This window comes from Choloepus didactylus, chromosome 2 (genome assembly GCF_015220235.1).
Source record: "Choloepus didactylus isolate mChoDid1 chromosome 2, mChoDid1.pri, whole genome shotgun sequence".
NCBI lineage: Eukaryota > Metazoa > Chordata > Mammalia > Pilosa > Megalonychidae > Choloepus > Choloepus didactylus.
Window position 1 is genome coordinate 188,285,249 of NC_051308.1, and position 20,439 is coordinate 188,305,687.

General features: G+C 42.9%; 1 protein-coding gene across 1 annotated transcript in view; it reads left to right on the top strand.

Annotated features, from left to right (window-relative positions):
- OMA1 (OMA1 zinc metallopeptidase) overlaps positions 1-20,439 on the top strand; it is a 361,372-nt gene that overhangs the window by 221,987 nt on the left and 118,946 nt on the right. The window contains exons 10-11 of the transcript XR_005215353.1: positions 11,431-11,497; positions 12,319-12,397. The gene's annotated coding sequence lies outside the window, so the exon portion shown is untranslated. The remainder of the gene's footprint in view (positions 1-11,430; positions 11,498-12,318; positions 12,398-20,439) is intronic.

The following is a 20,439-nucleotide window of genomic DNA, read 5'->3' on the forward strand; positions in this document are numbered from 1 at the left end:
TTTTGACAAAGTTTTTTGAGGCACAGAAGCTTTTGATTTTGAGGAATTCCCATTTATCTTTTTTTTCTTTCATTGCTTATGCCTTGGATATAAGGTCTAAGAAGCTAAGAGGTAGCACTTTTGCAAGCAGAGAAGGAAGCTGTTGACCAAGGAGTGTAATTGGGGTTGATCTAACTGGTTTGTACAAAGCTCTGAGCCACCTTTTCTTTCCGTTTTATAAAGGAGAGATCATGAAGGGAATAAACTTCTCTTCCCAGAACTTGAGTTTTGCTGAATTAGCAATTCCTGATCAATTAGACAAAGAGCTTTCCTCTGAACATGCCAGCTCTTGATTTTTATTTTGCAGCAAAGCTATGAGAGAGGGTGAGAAAGCAAGGAAGTGGCAGAGGGTCTCAGGCGTATATGGGAGAATTGCATATTGTGCAGTGGCTGGTGAGGAGTGGGTGGGGGCGGGGGGGAGTGGTCTGCAGCTGAGCTCAGTCAGCCAGTACTGAGGCTTCTTCTTCCAAAAGAGCGCAGAGTCCACCTAATTTCTCCAGGTGGGGTCAAGCCCTGGGAAGGACAAGAGCAAGATTTTAAGCAATGGTGACAGTTTTACAGTGGGGTTGGGGATCAAGGACTGGAATCCAGCATGTACACTCTTCTTTCACTGTCTAGTTGGGGTAAGGAAGGCCACAGAGGCAGAGTAATTCATCAGAGGGCACATGAGCCAGCATCAGACTTGCGCATTCCTTGTAAACCCTCTTAAGGATTTACCTATGTCCAGGTCACTGCTTTAAGTACTGGCATCTATGGCTCTTGCCTGCCCAAGATCCATTTTCTTTCTTCTAGTGGCACTAATGTGATTCCTCTCTGGGGAACTGATAATTCTGCACTAGATACAGTCTTAGTGGGTCTGTTGATCAAAGGGCCGTTTCACCCCAACCATCCCTGGCCAGGGGCCAACAAGTGAGCCAAGCTAGGCAATCAGATTCTCTGTGTCAGGAATTGGGAGTGTGGTGGCACAGAGATGGAAAATAATTAGACCATGCATCCAGGAGATGCGGATTGCCTTTCCGCCGTGCTCCCTAGGTCTCTGGAGCTGTCCTGCCCTGGGTCCTTTCCCAGGCCTTCCTCTTCAGCCTTAGAGCCTGTGACTACCCTCATATCCTTCTTTCTTTGGTTAAGATAACCAGAGTTGGTTTTTACTAGTTGTGACCAAAGAATCCTAGATGGTCCACTCTCCAATACCCTTAAGAGCAGACAGAAGAAAAGGAGAAGTAGAAGGATCCCCTGCCACATATGTGGTCCTTTACCAGTGCTGTCCAATCGTTATCATGTGAGGCCATAGGTAATTTAACATTTTCTAGTAGCCACATCAAAAAAGTAAAAAGAAATAGGTGAAATTAATTTTAAAAATAAATCTTATTTAACCCAATATATCCCAAAGATTATAACTTCAACATTAGCCAGTATAAAAATTAGATACTTTACTTTCTTTTTTTATACTGTCTTCAAAATTCTGTATGTATTTTACACTTTTATATTTCAATTTGGACACTAAATTTTCATCAAACACTTGACCTGCATTAAGATTTCTTAAAATAGTTTTTAAAAAAGTAGATTTGCATACCCAAGTTGTGAATACTTGTGAGTTTTTTAATAACTGAATTGAGTATCAGTTTAAAATTTTAATTAGAATTAAATAAAATTAAAGAATCTGTCCCTCAGTCACAACTAGCCACATTTCAAGTGCTTATGGCCACTTGCAGTGGTGGCTTCACAGTTACTACACCCTTATAACATCTGATATGTCATTTGAACCTGCCAACTAGGAGGGAAGAATTATTACTATTATTAATACTGTAACCAGCAGCAGCATTATCATACCCATTCTCCAGCTGGGAAAGCGGAGGTTCAAAGTAATGCATAAACGAATGAATGAAACTGCCCAGGGTAGCAGAGCTCGAAAGGCATAGGTTTGCAGCTTGAACCCTGGGTCTGTGTGACTAGCAATGCTGGGCCAGGGTCTCTCTTGTGTCATCCACCTAAGGGATCACCTTGGATCAGAGGCTCTGGCTCGAATACACTGTGTGACCTGGGACCCCCTGCTTGTCTTTTCTGCAATGCCATTTCCATATCTGTGTAACAAGAAGGTAGGCCTGCATCTTCTCCCAGCTCCCTTGCCACTTTAGCATTCTACCTACCAGGGGGAATACAAGTGAAAACAGAATGTAACACAAACTATTGTTTATTAAGGCTTACCACAAGTGAAGCACTGTTCTAAGCACTTCACTTTTATTGCCTCAATTAATCCTGACAATAACACTATGAGGAGGGGTCTAATTATATTCCCATTTCATTGATTAAGAAATTGGTGCTTAGAGACGCGCTCAGATTCAACAGGCAGTTGATGGCAGAGCTGAGGTAAGAACCGAGGCAGCCTAGTTTTATCCGCAGGCAACATGGCCTCAGAATGGAGACTCAATGTTGATTTTGTTCAATACTGGGATCCTAGCACATGGCACAAAGTTGGTGCTCAAATAATAGCTGAATGAATAAGGAGGTGGAAGAGAAAGTTCAAGGTTTAGTCCAAATTTAGTTTTTGGAATTTTTGGTCTCTGGGCTGTTTCACAAGTGCAAGTAGGTATTTGGTATTTGTTCTGGCTTGCTAATGCTGCTGTTTGGCAAAACACCAGAAATGGATTGGCTTTTATAAAGGGGGTTTACTTGGTTACACAGTTACTGTCTTAAAGCCATCAAGTGTCCAAGGTAAGGCATCAACAATCGGGGACCTTCACTTGAGGATGGTCAATGGCATCCAGAAAACCTCTGTTAGCTGGGAAGGCATGTGGCTGGCATCTGCTCTGGAGTTCTGGTTTCAAAATGGCTTTCTCCAAAATATGGCCGTCTTCAAAATGTGACTCTCAGTTGCAGCCAGCTCCTTCTGTCTGAGCTCTTATACAGTGCTCCAGTAAACTAATCAAGGCCCACGCTGAATGGGTGGGGCCACACCTCCATGGAAATGATCTAATCAGATTTATCACCTACAGTTGGGTGGGTCACATCTCCATGGAAACAACCTAATTCAAAGGTTCCAACCTAATCAACACTAATACGTCTGTCCCCACAAGATTGCATCAAAGAACATGGCTTTTTCTGGGGGACATAATATGGCCAAACTGACACAGTATTCTAAATCAATAAATTCCTTAATGCATTCATATTTTCAGAAGAACTGAGGAAATGATTTCCAAGACTATGTTATGTTTTACTTTGTTTTATTTTTATTTTTATCATTCATTTTTGTCTCCTCTCTAGACGTGCATGTGTCCCCAAGGGCAGCCAGTGACTGTAAAAAAGCTCAGTGGAACCTGTACCTAAGGAAAATATAAATTTCTTTTACTAAAGCCTAGATAAGGAAAATCATAAAAGTTGTGATGCCACCTATTACAATGCCCACAACCTTGTGTCAAATGTGGGAACTGAATATTTCTAACATTTGCTTTGTTTTGTTTTATAGATCTTTGACTATAAATAGGTAAACATTTTACCGTATTATGAAATATCACTAAACTTGTAATTGAAAAACCTCTTTTCTTTCCTAGACTTTGCCACATACTTGCTGTGTGTTCTGGGGCAAGTTTCTTCACTTCTCTGGTCTTCTTTTTTTCTCATCTTTAAAATGAACGGAAGAGCTAAAAGCCTTGTCAATCTGCGACCCTCTATAATTTCCTATAGTTCATCATAGCAATAAAACATTGCTGCTTGTGCATAATTCTCTGAGTATATTTTTCATTCATTCATTTATTAAAGAACCATGGAATGCTTACCAGGCATCATTCTAGTCATTGGACATATAGGAATAATAATAAAACAAAGTAAAACATAACACAGTCTTTGCCCTCAAGTTGCTCCCAGGCTAGATGGGGAGACTGAGAAAAAAAAATTAACAGCACAGTGGGGTGAGTCTTCTGTTAGAAGAAGCTAGAGGAGTACACATCAGTGGTATCTAACCCAGCTTGTGGGTCAGGAAGTCCTTTAGGTGACAGTGGCATGTGAGCTGCTCCCAAAGGATGAGTACATGAAGATGTGAGAGGAAGGGCATTTCAGGAAGAGGAAAACACATGCAAATGTGTGGAGAAAGGAGATGCTGGAATCCGCATGAACAGTTGAGAATGGCCCCAACACAGGGGTGTGGGGACAAGTGTAAGGAGGTGAGGCTAGGGAGGCAAGCAGAGGCTGATCATAGAGGAGTCAGTGTGCTGAGCAGAGGTGTTTGGGCTCCACAATGGGCAGCTGACCTCAAGCAAGGAAGTGACACGGTCAGATCTACATCTTGGAATGACTTCCTCATCTATGGAGTGAAGAGTGACCCATAGGGCATCTCTGGGAGCAGAAGTCCAGGAGGAACGTTGTAAAAATATTCCAGGGGGGAAATGCCCAGTCCTAAACTAGGAAAGAAGCAGAGGAGTTGGAGAGGAGAGGGCAGATTTGAGAAGGAAGGTGGGGTGATGAGGGGTTAGCAAGAATCAAGTTTGGAGCTTGGGCCAGTAGGTAGACAATGGTATTATCCACTAAGATGGGGAATACAATACTGAGGTCCTCTGATTCCATACCATCGAGGAAACAGGTTCTTAGCTGCTCTGACTCTCTTCTGTTTGGGTGGTGTTTCCATTCCATTTAGCTTCAGAATATGTTCTATATTAAATACCGTCAGTGTAATTACAGAATATGATACACTGTAATTATGCTCTATAATTACATTTTCTTCTATTAGCAGCATGGCATTCCCTCTCAACGCAGGCCCCCAGCACCCGAGACTGTTAGCATGGTCGGGACTGCAGAGGCCACCTTGAACCGGCAAGGGTCTCTCTCTCCCAGCCTTTTTCGAGTGACACAGTCGGAACCCTAGGGAGGCAGTGCAGCTTAGTGGTTAATAACAGTTGCTTTGGAGACAGGCTGCCCAGGTTTTAACAACATTATCACTTATTAGCTGTGGGTCTCAGGCAAGTTACTTAACATTTCTGTGCCTCAGTTTCTCTGTTTTTAGAGAGGAGATAATAGACCCTACCTCATACGGTTATTTTTAAGAATAAATGAAATAACAGATGCCAAATACCTAGCATAATGTCTACCAAATTTTCAGCCCTTGATAAAAGATTATACTGATGGGAAGGGATGACAAAAGGGGGGACCCTGTCCATCTTCAGATTCCTGGACTGACTCCTTGCCTTCATTGACTAAGGGTGGGAGTGGGGGGTGGGGGTTGGGATTCTGATATCCCACATGCTAAGCTATCAAGAATAGTATCACAGAATTATGGGATGTTCCTAAATCTCTCCTAATCCTTTCCTCCCTGCCTTTGTTTTATAAATGAGTAAACTGAGACCCAGAGAGGATGTTTGACTTGTCAGATAGATCATTAGGCTCAGAGATATCCTGAACTCAGAATCCAGGTCTCCTTACTCCTTGACCAGGGCTAGGGCCCAAAGCTTTAATTTGCATTTGTAGGTCTCTCTACGTTTTACAAAGAATGTAGCATGCCTTCTCTTATTTCATTCTGAAATGACTCCAGTAATTATTATCTTTATAGATAAAGAAACTGAGTCTCAGAGGAGATAAGTGGCTTTTCTGAGGATACCCATTAGAAAACATTAGGCTTGGGGTTTGATTTCAGCTCCTAAACCTCAAGTCCAAAGCTCTTCCTTCATATTCCTTTTCTTTTATGCTGTACACATTCATCGAACATCTGCCCATAGTGGCCTCTAATACACACCACAGGGACATAAGGATGACTGCCTACAAGATTTCCTCTCAGTTGCTAGACAGGACATATGTACTAATTTTTAACATAAGGGGCAGGATGTGATAAATGCCTGTGGCTGCTGCAATCCTGAGTGTTCCAAGAGTAACAAGAAAGCAGTGGGGGGTAAAGAAGGGGGTTCTTCTGGCTGACTTGGTAATAGAAGGGTTGTAATTGTGCTGAAATATACCAGATGATGAAGGGGTCAGAAGGTGTTTTAGTCAGAACCTTTTTGGTTCAAAGTGACAAAAAACTAATTCAAAGCAGTTTAAGAGAAAGAGGAGAAAAAAATTATTGGCTTACCATAACAGGAAAGTCCAGAGAAGCAGATGATTCTAGGCAGGCCTCAATCCAGGGGTTCAATATTATCTTGCCTTGGTCTCTCTTGCCATCTTAAGGCTCTGCTTTCCCCTATTTTGCATTGTTCCTCAGAATGGCTCCTTTTGCAGGGAAGGTGAGATGGCCTGGAAGCCCGAAATATGTGTACTCCCAGCTAAGGGAATAATAGCCCCAGTGAAAAAGTCAAGGGAAGACTCTGAATGACTCAGCTTGGGTTATGCGTCCATCTCTGAACCCACCACTATGGCCAGAGAATGGGATATTCTTCGTGGGACATGATCTGGAGGGGGGTTAGATTAGAGTGAACCCACCTGAGAACATGGGATTCTGTTACTAAAAGATGATACGAAGGGGACCGAAGTATATCCAAACCCCAAATGTTCACGATAGGAACATTTCTGGGAGGGAACACAGCATAAGCAAAGGCTGGACAGGTATAATACTTGTTGACAGATACGTGAGTCATACAGAACTGAGAGGTAAATTTGCAAAAGTAAGTTGGGGCCAAATTGCAGAGGTCTTTAAGTGCCATGCAGGGAATCCAGACACAAAATTTTTGCATAATCAAGCTCTCTGTAAAGCAAGTGGCTAGCTATTCCCCCTGCCTTGCCCCCTCTACTCCAGCTACACTGAACTCTAGAATTTAAAGAATTCTGTGCTTTCTCATTACTCCATTACTCCAGGACAGGGTCTGCAGTTTAGTTTCCTCTTCCTGAAATAGTCTTCTCCCTCTTTGCTTAGACAACTCCTACTTAGCCGTAATGTCTCAAGTAGAGGACACTGCCTCCAGGAAGCCTTCCCTTACTACCACCCGTAAATGGATTAGATGCTCTTACAGCATTCTGTATACATACTTCATTGTACTGTAAATGCCTGTTTACTTATCTATATCACTGGATCACATGTATTCAGTGCTTACAATGTACAAAGTTGATATCATTCTTTTCCTCATTTTATATATAGGGAAAATGAGCTAAAGAGAGAGTAATTGACCAAGATTATGCAGCAACTACCTGGTGGAGCTGGGAATCTGAACCCAGACAATCTGTCTCCTGATCTCATTCTCCTAGTCACTAGTGTTTGAGTATATGATAATCAGTTGTATTCCCAGGCTTAGGACCATGTCTGTCCAGTAAATGTCCATTGTGCAGATAAGAGAAGGTAAGTGAATGAAAGAATGAATGGAATAAGGAGGGGTAATGAGTTCCCCATCACTGGAATTATTCAAGCAGAGTCCTGAGGGATATCAGCGTGATAGAGCACACTATTGCATAGTTTAGAGTGTTGGATTAGATGGTCTTTGTTTTAGTTTCCTAGGCTGCTCAAGCAAATATAATGAAACGCTTTGGCTTTAACAGTGGGAATTATTTGCTCATGGTTTTGAAGCTGGGAAAATGCCCAAATTAACGCATCACCCAGGAGATAATTTCTCCCCAAAGACTGTGGCATTCTGGGGCTGGCTGCCAGTGATCGTTGATTCCCCTGTCACATGGCAAGGCACATGGCAGTGTCTCCTGGTCTCTTCCTTCTCTTTTGGCTTCCATTTCAGCTTCTTGCTTCATGTGGCTTTCTCTCTGTGTGTCTGAATTTCATTCTGCTTATAAAAGACTACAGTAATAGAATAAAAACCCATCCTGATTGAGGTGGTCACACATTAGTTGAAGTAACCTCATCAAACAGTCCTACTTACAATAGGTTCACACCCACAGGAATGGATTATATTCAGCTTCAAATCATCATAGTCTCCAAGTTTCCTTCCAACTCTGTAATTTTTTCCCTTTAAACAAATGAGACACTGTAGTTTTTTAAGCAGGAAAGTGAACCAGTCATACTAGTCCTTGCAGGCAAATAGTTCTGGCAGTGGTGTGTAAGGTGGATTAAAGAGGAATGCAATTGTTTGGACAACAGGTTTACCACCCCACTTCACTGGTGACTGTGGGATTGGGAAGGGGGACACAAGCTTTCCCCCATTATCGTAAGACAATTATTCTTCAATTCTTCGGCTACAATTTGAGTTGAGAATGTCAGTCCTTCCAACCCCACTTCCCTCCAAGGCTCAGGAATAGAAACGGGCCACACAGTAAATCATGGTGTACTAGAAAGGGCCTTGGACTTGGAATCCGAAGTGAGTTTGAATCCTGCCTGTACTTGGAGACTCAGTTTCCTCATCTGGAAAATGGGACCAGTAATTCCTGATCGGCCTGTTTCCAGCTTCTTTGTGAATATGGAATGACACGATGGATATTAAAGTGCTTTGAACACATAAAACTCAGTCCATGGGGAGGGACTGTGTGCATTAAGTGGTAGAGGTAATCAATTGAGTTTCCTCCCCTTCCACCCCCTTTCCTGGATCCTCCAAGAAGGGGTGGGTGGAGGAAGGTGGAAGAAAGGGCCACATTAGGAAGAAGGAACAACTCCCTAGAATCATAAATTCTATCTCAGGACCTTTACAGACTGTAAAATTGTTATCCGAAGACTGGAAATGATTTATTGAAAAATAAAAACTCCCCCTCCACTGCAGAAAGCATCCTTAAAGATCTTATATATGATTTCATAAAACTGCATGGCATCTTTTCAATTCCTTCACAGGGCCCTGTGGGCCCACAGCCCAGCATGCTGATGAAATGGAAGGGTGGCTGAGGCTTAGAAGGAGAAAAACCTAATTACTCTTGCCGTGGGATAAAGGAAATCCAGGGATTTGAAATCACTGGAGCATAATTGGAATTCTAATAAAATGAGTTTTGTTTTTGGGGGGTGGGGTAGGGATGAAGGTAGTGTGTGGGGAAGTACAGGTTCCCAAGCCAGATGTGGGAATGGCTCCAAAACACTTTGTCATCAGACCAGTATTCTGTTGCCTGGAATTTTCCACAGTACAGGTTTGTTTGCAGCCAGATAGAAGCACAATTTGGAAGGAAGTAAAGTTAGGAAGCTCCAAGTTCCCTTGGCTGAACAGGACCCTCACTGAGAGTTGCCAAAATCCTGGTGAGAGCCCAGTGTCCCTGGCCCCCCATCTACCCTTTAAAACAGAGAATTTTGAATGCAGGGTCTGAAAGGAATCTTGGTGATCTTGTAATTTCATGAAATGAAAATGAGGTTCAGAGAAGAGAAAGACCACCCCAAGGCCATGTAACTAGGAATAGAATCAGGGAATCTTATAGCCAGAAACTTAGACGTCATTAGCCCCAAATTTCCCTCTTCACAGAAATTACTACTTTACCCCAGACAAATGATTGTATGGCCTCTGTTTGGATACATATAACAACAGAGAGTTTACCACCTCATGAGACAGTCCATTGCATTGTCAGATGACCATACTGGTGGAAAGTTCTTCCCTGTATAAAGTTGAAAACAGTCTCTGCATAACATTCAATGGGAAGGGTGGCATAGTGCAAAGAAGTAGGGTTCCCAGTTTGTTTTTTGATCAATGTTCAGGGAGCCAACAACATTTATGGGGTATCTACTGTGAGCCTTGGGGATACTGCATAAGACTTCCATGATACAATGGGGGATCATTGGGTGAAAGCTTGTACTAAGAGTCAAGTCCCTTGATTGGGATGCAGGTGTTGGCAGTCATGGTCCAAAGTACACTTGCCAATTCTGTGGCCCTCTCCCCTCAACCCACTCCAGCACACACATTGGAAAACCCAGCTAATGGAGGGAAGACATTATAGAAGAAACAAGCTTAAGACATCTCCAAGATGTAGCTTTGGATTCTAATGTAAGGTCATTATTTATAGGTTATGGTTTGCTGTATGCATCATCTTTCCCCTAGGGACTCTCTGACCTGGTACAAATCACTTCACCTCTCTTAGGCCCATTTTTGTCATCTGTGCAAAAGGGATTATGATTGTAAATACTTCCCAGAAGTGTTGTGAGAATTCAGTGAGAACTCCTAAAAGCATTTAGTATACAACTGACCAAACACTCAGCAGATATTATTATTCTTATTTTCAACTGTAAAATGGGGAGATTCAACAGAGTTGTGGGTATCAAATGAGATACTTATGTAGAGCACTAAGGAGATGGTTCATATAGAGGAGATAATTGATCAATGTTTCCTTTCTTGGCATTGTCTATTTTTTCTCATGATTATCTCTGTGAATGTCTTACCTCCTCTATTAAACTTTAAGCTTCTTGAAGACAGGATCTGTGCCTGTCTCTCTAATCCTCATAGGACTTGGCATATAGTGAGACTTCTATGTGTGTTAAATGAACACAAGAAATTCAGGTATAAACCTCTTAAGTCTGAGGGTTCCACATCTCTGCATAAGGGCCACATTCAACGCAGCGGAGTTCAGCAGCCCTGCTGGGAATTCTACTCTCTTGCTGCACCCACAGTAACTTCTCAAAATTCCCTTTCCTCTCCTTCTCAATTTTCCACTCCTTTCATCTCTGCAGAGCCTCTCACTTGCCAAAATTTCTAAATACCACAATTTGTGTATTTTAGTCTTCTCTTTCTTTCTTGCCCTGCTCCTACTTTTCATTATAATGTAAATGTACAGCCTCTCTGGTTTCTTGCTTAGTTCTTCTGCTTCCCCTTTAACCAGATTTTCCACCCACTTATTTATTCACTCAATAAATACTTTGACAAATACTGCTCTGGGCACTAGGGATAGAGCAGACAAGATCACTGCTCTCACTGGTGCTTATATTGTGGTTAAGGAGAGAGAAAATTAATAAATAAAAATAAATAAATATTATAATTTAAGAATATAATACCCACTATGAAGTAAGGCGATGTTAACTTGGGTCAAAGGACAACTCTAGATAGAATGTTCAGGGAAGGCTTGTCTGAGGAGGTGTCAATTGAGTTGAGACTTGACTGGCATGAATTTTATCACATGAAGACCTTGAAGAACATTCCAGGAGACTGTAGGTAGGGATGAGGTAGGGATGAGCCTTTGTTAGGACAGTGGTTCTCCAATGTGAGCATGTATGGGAATCACCTGGAAGGCTTGTTAAAGCCCAGTTGGCCGGCCCTATCCCCAGAGTTTCTGTTCTGGGGCAGGGCTGGAAAATTTGCATGTCTAACCAGTTTCAGGTGATGCTGATGCTGGTTCCAGGACCACACCTTGAGAACCACCATGTTAGAGAAACAGATGGAGGGCCAGTGGGGTTGGGCTCAGTGAGTAAACAGGCAAGTAGTAGGAAAAGGGGACTGAGAAGAGAAAGTGCTCAGGTGGTATAGGGATTTGTAAGACACGGTAACTAGTTTAGATTTCCTTTGAAGGGAAAACATAGGTTTTTGGAAAGGTTCTTTTCAGGAAACTGATGATTTTTTAAATGTTACTTTGATTACTCTGCAGAGAGTGGATTTCAGGGGACCAGAGTGGAAGGAGGAAGATCTGATAGGAGGATGTTGCAGCATAACAGGTAAGAAATGGCAGTGTATTGTGCCAGGATCTCCTCCCGGTTGCAACATCCAGGGTTTCCAGATATTGCCAAATGTACCCAGGGGTGGGGATGGAGGGCAAAATCAACCCTGGTTGAGAACCCCTGCTTGTGCAGGATTCATTCATTTTTCATTTATTTCACAAATATTCGTGGTTCATCTACCATGTGCTAGAACTGTGGTGGGGCTGGGATGTCTGTGAACAAGAGATGAGGCATCCTCATGAAGTCTGCATTTCTAGCAGAGACAGAAAAGCAGTAAACAAACGAGCAAGTAAATAGGTTGAATTCGGTGGTGATAAGTCCTGAGGAACTTATCAAAGCAGGGGTAGGGGATGGGGGAGCCAAGTTGTAGGTGTGGGGGGTGGCTGAAGGCCACAGGATCATGGTGGTGTTGGAGCACTAACCATTGTTTCAGATCCACCTGCAAAAATCTAACAAAGACAGAAGACTCCCTGGAGGGTGGGGCCAGGGAGAAGTTGAATGCAGGAAGGCAAAATTCTCTTTAGCAGGTAGGGGATGTGACGCAGGGTGGGAGGAGAGGGGAGGGGGAAGACTGGGAACACCTAGACATAGTAATACTTTTTATCATAAAGACGTGAATGAATTTTTTGGAGACCAGAAATACACACTAATCTGATATACTAGGTCAAAATGTCACTTCTCTATTTCTCTGCTACTACCAACGATAGATATTAGCACACCTACATTTATCAGGCCTGTGACATATCTTCTCATCAGATGGGTACTATTTGATATTTTTTACTTGTTCATTTGTTTATTGTTTTCCCTGTCTCCACTAGAAATGCAAACTCCATGAGGATAGCGACTCAGTCTCTGGTTCATGGACACATCCCGAACCTGCCACAGTGCCAGGCCAAAGTAGGTGACTGACGGATATTTGTTGAATAAATAAAAGAAGAATGAATCTTCCATGGCAGAGGATCTCAACCAGGAGAGTTTGACCCCCTGGGGACATTTGGCAATGTCTGAAAACATTTTTGAATGTCACAACTGGGAGGGGATGCTCCTGGCATCTGGTGGGTAGAGGCCAGTAGCTGCTGAATGTTCTACAAGGCCCAGGACAGCCCAGCAACAAAGAATTGTCAATAGTGCCAAGTCTGAGAAACCTGCTTTCAGGCCATGTCCAGCCAGCTCCACCCCCAGCTGAGAAAACGGGTACATAGATGCTAAGACACTTGTTCAAGTTTCCACAGCCCGTAAGGGGTGGAGTCAGATTGCCCGCTGCCAAGCCCACGGTGTTTTCATTAACCCCCACCACGAACAACCCTTCCTTTCTGCAGCTTCATCAGGGTGGGAGGGAGAGGTCTGTGGCGCGGTGGGGGGCTGGCAAGGAGAGGGAGGGCTTCCAGCCTCTTTCTTTCATAATTATCTTGGAGCAGAGAGTCAGAGGGAATCAGAGAAGGTGCCAGAGGAGCTGACCTCAGAGGCCACGTTTCCTGAAGAGCCCGGGGCCAACGGGCCATTGTCGTAGGTGGCATAGATTTCTAGTGCAATTATCCTGTCCTCCTCTTACAACTCCCTCAGAAGTTCCTTCCATGATCATTAAAACTGGCTCTGGGCTGCAGCTTTGAAAGTGGCGGGAAACGCCCAGGGCTGGATCCTGTTCTTGTTAAGCAGGGATGGCCTTCCAGGGACTTCAGCAAGATTTCTGCCTTGTTACAAATTGAGGGAGATGCCATCAGGCTGTGCCAATTACAGGCAAGCTCCTCACAAAGGAGATTTTAAGATTTCCGGCTCTTTTTAAACTCAAAGGCAATCCCGTGTCTCATCTGGTCTGTTGCAGGCCCACAGGTCACAAAAGCTGGAGCTGAGAGAGGAGAAAGGAGGGGGAAGGCATTTGGGAGAGGAGGCACTGTGGCTCACCGACCTGGGGGGTGGCGGTTCTGGGTTTGTAGTGCTGCCCTGCCAAGCTGTTAAGCAAGCCACTTAAACTCTCTGTGCCTCATTTATTTTTTTGAGGCGAATAGAGAGTTACAACCATGGGGATTAAATGAGATAATGCACGTCAGGTGTGCAGCACAGTGCCAGGCCATGTGGTAGCCAAAGGTTCTGGTCTAGGATATTCTCCTGATGTCTGGTTTGTTCTTTCCCTGGGTTGTTGTCAGTTTCCAGCCTCTTAGAGCAAAGGAAAGCGAGAGAATAAAGCCACATGGGCAGTGTGAGACATGGGGCAAATTTCCCTCTGTCTCCAATATCCTCATCAATAAAATGGGATGATGATGTTCATTTGTCCATTCAGGCACTCATTCATTCATCACGTATTGACTGTTCACACTCTGCTAACTCTGGGATACAACAGTGAACCAGACGGTTGATGGCCCTTCCCTTATGGAGTTTACACTCTAAAAGGACAGCTTTATGATAAACAATTAAACATAGAATATACTTACAGATGATGATCAGTGCTCTGAAAGAATTAAAATAGGATGATGTGACAAAGAGGAACTGAGAGGGATCATCTTGAAATGGGTGGTCATGGAGGACCTCCTCAAGGTTTGACATTTGAGTGAGACCCCCATGATGACAAGGAACCAGCTGGGAGAAAGTGGGGTGAGGGGTAGTATTCCAGGAGGAGGGAACACAAGTGCAAAGTGCTGAGAAGATAAGAGAGCTTGGGGTGTCTGAAGAATAGATGGAAGGAAAAGCAGGGAAGGGGCAGCACGGAGGTCGTTCGTGAGGAAGGGTGGATTGGCTTCAATAACTTAGCCACCACTCACTGCACACTCACTGATCCTTGGGCATTGTGCTAAGGGTGTTTCTTTCTTCTGTTTCATCTTTGTGGCATCTTGGAGTGTTACAGATGAGAAACTTGAGGTGTGGAGAGGTTTCGTGACTTGCTTGGGTCCTGGATTTAAAAGTTTGATTTAAATCTAGATATTTATGATCCATGAGAGGAGGCTTGCAACTTTTACAACATAATGCTCCCACTTCAAAGCCATGACTCTTGCTCAACGAGGGGCCAGCTTTTCCTGACAGTCTGCCCTGGGCCAGGTACTCTTTTCAGAAGCCTGCAAAGGACACAAACTTAATCCACATGGGCCTCAGGCTGACAAAGTGTGCCTGAGGGGATGTCTAATGATCATATGATTGGTCCTGATGATTAGAAAGATAAGACATGACAAATCCAGGACTCATATCAAGGATGACAAATGGCCTGTCCTCTCCACTCCATTTTGTAACAGTCCACTAAGGTCTGGGCTTTTCAACAGGAATTTGATGCTAATGAAATTTGATTCCTCCAGGAATAGTGTCTTGTCAGGCAATATCAAATACACATCTTATACCCAGAGGCTCTTAGAATCTCAAGATCTGGAGGAACCTACATCTCAGGGCTGCATTCTTTTCTCATGCCTTCTAGGGAGGTCACTGACTTGCTTGCTCAGCACCAGTGACGGGGATCTCACCACCTCTGTGGAGATTGCACATGTTAGCCGTCATAAAATTCTTTGTACTCAGCAAAAATCTGACTTCTGGTACTACCTTTTCTTGGCACTAGTTCTGCCGCTGAGAACTCACAGGGCAAGTCTGCTCTCTCTTCCCTGTGATAACCTTTCAAATATTCCTCGGAATCTTCAGACCAAATAAGTCCAGGTTTTCCATAATGCTGATCTGAATGTCCCCACTATCCTGTTTGCAACTTGAGGGTAGTAAAAAGAGAACACATTTAGAATCAGAAGATCGAGGTTCAAAACCTTTTTCAGTTATTTAACTCTGTTCAATTCACTCAAGTGAGTGTATGTGTGTGGTGTGGTGTGTTCATGCATGCATGCTTGTGTGAGCATATATAGTGCATAGGGGGTGGGAGGGTAGTGAAAGAGGATCCTGAGCACCTGGACAGCTATGCAGGGCCAAATCCATGCTCAGAGCATCACATCCAAGATCCAATTTCATCCTCACAACCCCTTGTGAGTGATGTAACTGCTTGTCCCCATTTTACCACAAGGAAATTGAGACTCAGAGAGGTTAAATAACTTGCCCAAATCACACAGGTAGTAAGTGACAGAACTTGGATTTAAAATGAGTTCTCTCTGATCTCAAAACTCTAAGTTAACATTGTTGAGGATTGGATTACGCATCTATAAATGGGAGTCCATAATGCTGGGCTGTTAAAAGAAGTGGTGCAGGGTCAGTCTTATGAAAATTCCAAAGCACTCTATAAATTTTACTTATTTTCTTTCCTTTCTGTTTTGTCTCCGTTCTCCAGTGAGTTAAGGAAGTGTTTTTGTTTTAGTGACGTTTCTTTTGGTTGCAAAAAATAGATCCCAAATTTGCTTAGCTTAAGCAAAAAATGGAATTTGCCTAAGCGTCCTGGGGAAGTTTACAGAACTCAAAAGAATCAACCAATGAAGCCTTGGGTTGGGCAAGGCCCAGGGGCAGTCTTGGGACCTCAGCAGCAGGAATTCTAAAATGTTTTCTAAGAGTTTGACTTTAACACAACTCAAATGCAATGAATCTCATTCTCTGTGTCTCTCACAACAAAATTCCCACTTCCTACTAGAGAGGAGGTGACTGGTCCAGCATAGCCAAGGTGTGGAGTCATCTGGTATAGACATTGCCACTGGGGACACAGCAGAGAATTGGAGGCGTGTCAATGGGCAGGGGAGTTATTGTGCACTGAACTGCTGGTCTAAGAGAGGTCCACTAAGTGGGTGGTACTACAGTCTTCGAAGGCTTTCCTCCCAGGGGTGTTTGACTTAATGCAAGCCAAATTAATTAGTTAGTTGTTTACCTCCTCCACTAGAATGTTAGCTCCCTTAGGATGGGAAGAATGTCTGTCTTGTCAACCATTATAGCATCAGCTCCTAGCACATTGCCTAGCAGATGACGCTAACTCCAAAAATAAATGCAGCAAAAAATGAGTAAGTCTTTGGATCTGGATGCAAATGACGTTACCAGTTCTCTCTCTCTCTCCTTCTCCCCTTCAACAAATTCTTTCAGCAACTATTTGTTGAATGCCCACTATGTGTCAGTAACTGTTCCAGGTATGGGGGATACAACAGGTCTTCCTTTTGTTTGCATTCCCTCTCTTCCTCGCTCCTTGCCTGTCTTTTGTACCTGCCTCTCTCTCTCTGTTTCACTCTTTCTCATCTATTGCTGACAGACTTTCTCCATGGAGCAAGAAAGAGGTATACCCTTAGCATTGATGCAAAACTTTCTATCTTGTTACTTAAAAAAGCAAGAAACTTACATTGCTAGTAAAAAAAAAAAAAAAAAAAAAAAAAAAAAAATGGGGAAGGGAGTCACTGTGGCCAGAGGAAAGGGACACTGAGATTGGCTGCCAGAGTACCAGAGCTAAGGGCTGGGGCAGGGCTGATCCTAAGATTGGCAGCTCTGCTAGAATGACTGTACTAGACTGGAGAGTAGTAGCTCTTCTAAGGGAGTCGGACAGACAAAAACAACAGATGTCCACTTGGGAGCATATGAATACAGGGCCTTTCTCATGCCTGATGCCGGATTTTACTCTCATCTTCACTCTTTTGGTATGTAGATTCTTCAGTGTAATAATCAAGACTCTATCAAGAATTGATAATTATAAGTATTGCCAGCTGTGACAGAATATTTATATTATTTGCTTTCCTGGGACTTGGACAAATTAGTCAATTTAGCAAATATTTATGGAGCACCTTCTATGTACATGCTGCATGTAAAATGCAAGATAGAAATGACAGAAAAATTCCTGACATATGGGTAGTGTGAATAGGGGATGTGTTATGTATTTAAAGAAAACATGCAACTATTAGCTAACTTGGGCCCAAGAAAAAGCAATCATTTCAGAAGGCATGGAAGGAAGGGAGGAAGGAAGGAATATATATTGAGTACATAATATGTGTTTTATTCTAAGTGCTTTCACATAGTCATTCATTGAGTATTTAGTGAATTGCCTACTTTGTGCTAGACACTGTTTTAGGTGCTGAAATATGGCAGCGAACTAAGATAAAAATTCACACCTTCATGAAGTCTACATTCTAGTGGGGAAAGACAGACAATAAGTAAAGTAAGTAAATATATAGTTGATTAAAGATGATATGTGTAATAGAGAAAAAGCAGGAGTAGGGGATAGAGAGTGTGGGGAGAGGGGTTGTGGTTTTAAATAGGGTGGTCAGGGAAGATGATATTGTAGCAAAGACTTGAAGGTAAGAGGTGAGCATTAAAGATGTCAGGGGGTAGAACATTTCAGGCAGACGGAACAGCAGTTGCAAACCCCTTATGTAGGGGCTACTTGGAGGGTTTGAGAGACAGTTAAGAAGCCAGTGTGGCTGGAGGGGGATCAGAGAGGAAAGGAAGGGGGAGCAGAAGATGAGATTAGATATGAAATGGGCCCAGGGCAGGGATGAGGCAGAGCATCCTGGGCCTTGCTCTACTGGTGAAGGACTTTGGCCTTTTCTTGTAGGCTTTTGAGCAGAGGAGTGACATGATTTAACTCATAAGTTATATCATTCAGTAGTTGCAGGGATGCCAACAGTCTGGTCTTACTGGCTTCAGTTTGTGATGAGGAGTTAGGATCAGAGAGGGTGTATAACTTCCCCAGTATCACACTGCTAGTAAATTTCAGAGCTAGATTTCAAATGCAGTTATCTGTGATAACAGCGCTCTTTCCAAGAGACCTCTCTGCCTCCCTAAGTCCTTGCACTGTTATTTCGCCATGGTTAAATATTAAAAGATGCGCTTTTCTGTCTTCTTTTTAAATTTTATATATTAATGTTTTGTTACAGCAAAACATTAATGTAATTATCTTGCAAATACCTTAATAATAATCTTCAGTTGTGATTTCCAAAGAATTGTGTATATAAATATTTCATAATCTAAAATTGCAGTCATAATAAAATTTGCTTTATAGCCTTTGTTATACAAATGCACATAACAGCTCTCTTAGGGTCCTTCAAGGCTAAGCTGGGATTTTGGGTATTTCTGCCTGTCTCTCTTGCTGAACTCCAGTGTCTTAGGGCCTGGATCACATCTGTAGGAAACACTCTTGTGGTATTTGTCCAGGCCATGACCTAATGATTCCTCTCTACTACTCTGGAGACTGCCCCCTATCCTCTGCCATGTTTGAATAATGCGATGGTTAATTTTGTGTGTCAGCTTGGCTAGGTTATGGTATACATTTGCATGGTCAAGCACTGGCCTAGCTATTACTGTGGAGGGATTTCATAGATGGGATTAGCATTGACAAGCAGTTAGTTGACTTTAGGTACCGGAGATTACCCTCAGCAACGTGGGCAGTCCTCATCCAGTCAGTTGGAAGGTCTTAAAAGCAAGAACCGAGATTTCAAAATTAGGAGCCATTCTGCCTCAAGACTACACCCTCCACTCCTTCCTGGACTCCCCTGCAGACTTGGACGGTAGACTTCAACATCACTCCTCCCAGAATTTCTAGCCTCCAACCTGCCCTACGGAGTTTGGACTTACCAGGCCACACAATCACATGAGACAATTTCTTATAGTAAAACAATTTTTATAGGAATGCATTATATATACACATATATGTATGCATATCTGTCTGTCTATCTATCTATCTATCTATCTATCTATCTATCTATCTATCTATCATCTATCTCCTGTTGTTCTGTTTCTCTGGAGAGCCTAACACATATAATTTGTCTCCCTTCCAATGTCCTCAGTAGCTTGGACCAGGGATGGATGACTGATCCAAGTTGGGACCTTCAGATAATGTCCTACAACTCGGAAGTGGCCCCAGAGATCCTGACTCTGTCTAGACTGGACTCTTGACAAAGGAGATATAAATTCAACAGTCTGCATGTGGCCTGGGGGACAAGGAAAGGAGGTTTGCAGAGAGAGAAGTGAGCTGCAAAGAAAGGTAGAGACTAGAGACAAGAGAAAGCCCCATCTGGGTTGCTGGCAGAACTGCCCTTCCTTGGTTCAGCCTTTCTAAAGGCTGGCTGCACTCTTGTTTTTAGGGTTCATGAAAACATGCTGTATCCTTATCATAAATTCCTCTTTTTTGTTGAAATGTGCTTGAGTTAGTTTCTGTTACTTACAATCAAAGAGTACTAAATAATCCTATGTCTAGTTCATTTTTATAACTCCCCACACCCTAGTACAACAGTTCTTGCGTTCTGGCATTTTGTAGATGTGCATTCGTATCTTAACTCCACAGATTACAGAGTTGAAGCTCCCTCTCCTCATCTACAAAATAGGGATACTTATACATTTTTCACGGGGTTGTTGCAGGAATAGAGATAAAAGGTTTGGCATGAATTAGTTGCTCAGTAATTGGCAGTTGCTATTATGAATGCATTTCACAAAATCAATGAATGAATAGATGATCTTACTGACCTCCTTGCCCCAGGGTTGGCTTGCATGGTTTGCTAATGGTAGAGCCTGAGCTCCAAAGTCTGACTGCAGTGATTTAGTTTCCAGACTCACCATTTGCTAGCCATTTGCCCATGAGCCTGGACAGGTCACCTGACCTTTGAAAGGATTGTGTTTCCCCATCTAAAAATAAGGACAGTGGCGCCTGCCTATGAGGTGGAAGACTTGGATTCTGTCCCTGGTGTGCAACCATGAGTAAGTCCTGAAATCTCTGTGAGTCTAAGAATTAGGAAAATGCTCATCTGCAAAACAGATCTAACCCTTTTATCCTGCTTTGCAAGATTGTCAAGGGTCAAAAGGAGATGATGCATCATTTTGTACACTGTAATGTGCTTTATTAGTGTGAAGCACTTATGGAGTGGAGTGTTCCTTAAATATTCTTTGAATATTCAGTTCCAGGACTATCTCCCACGCTGACCTTATTCTCCTCATTTGTAAAATGGGACTAATACCGCTGACACTGCACACTCGTGATGAGGTTGCATTGAGATTAATCTATGAAAACACAATTCAGTGCCTGGCACTTAGTTGTAGCTCAATACAACTTTCTCCTTTAGATTCCTTTC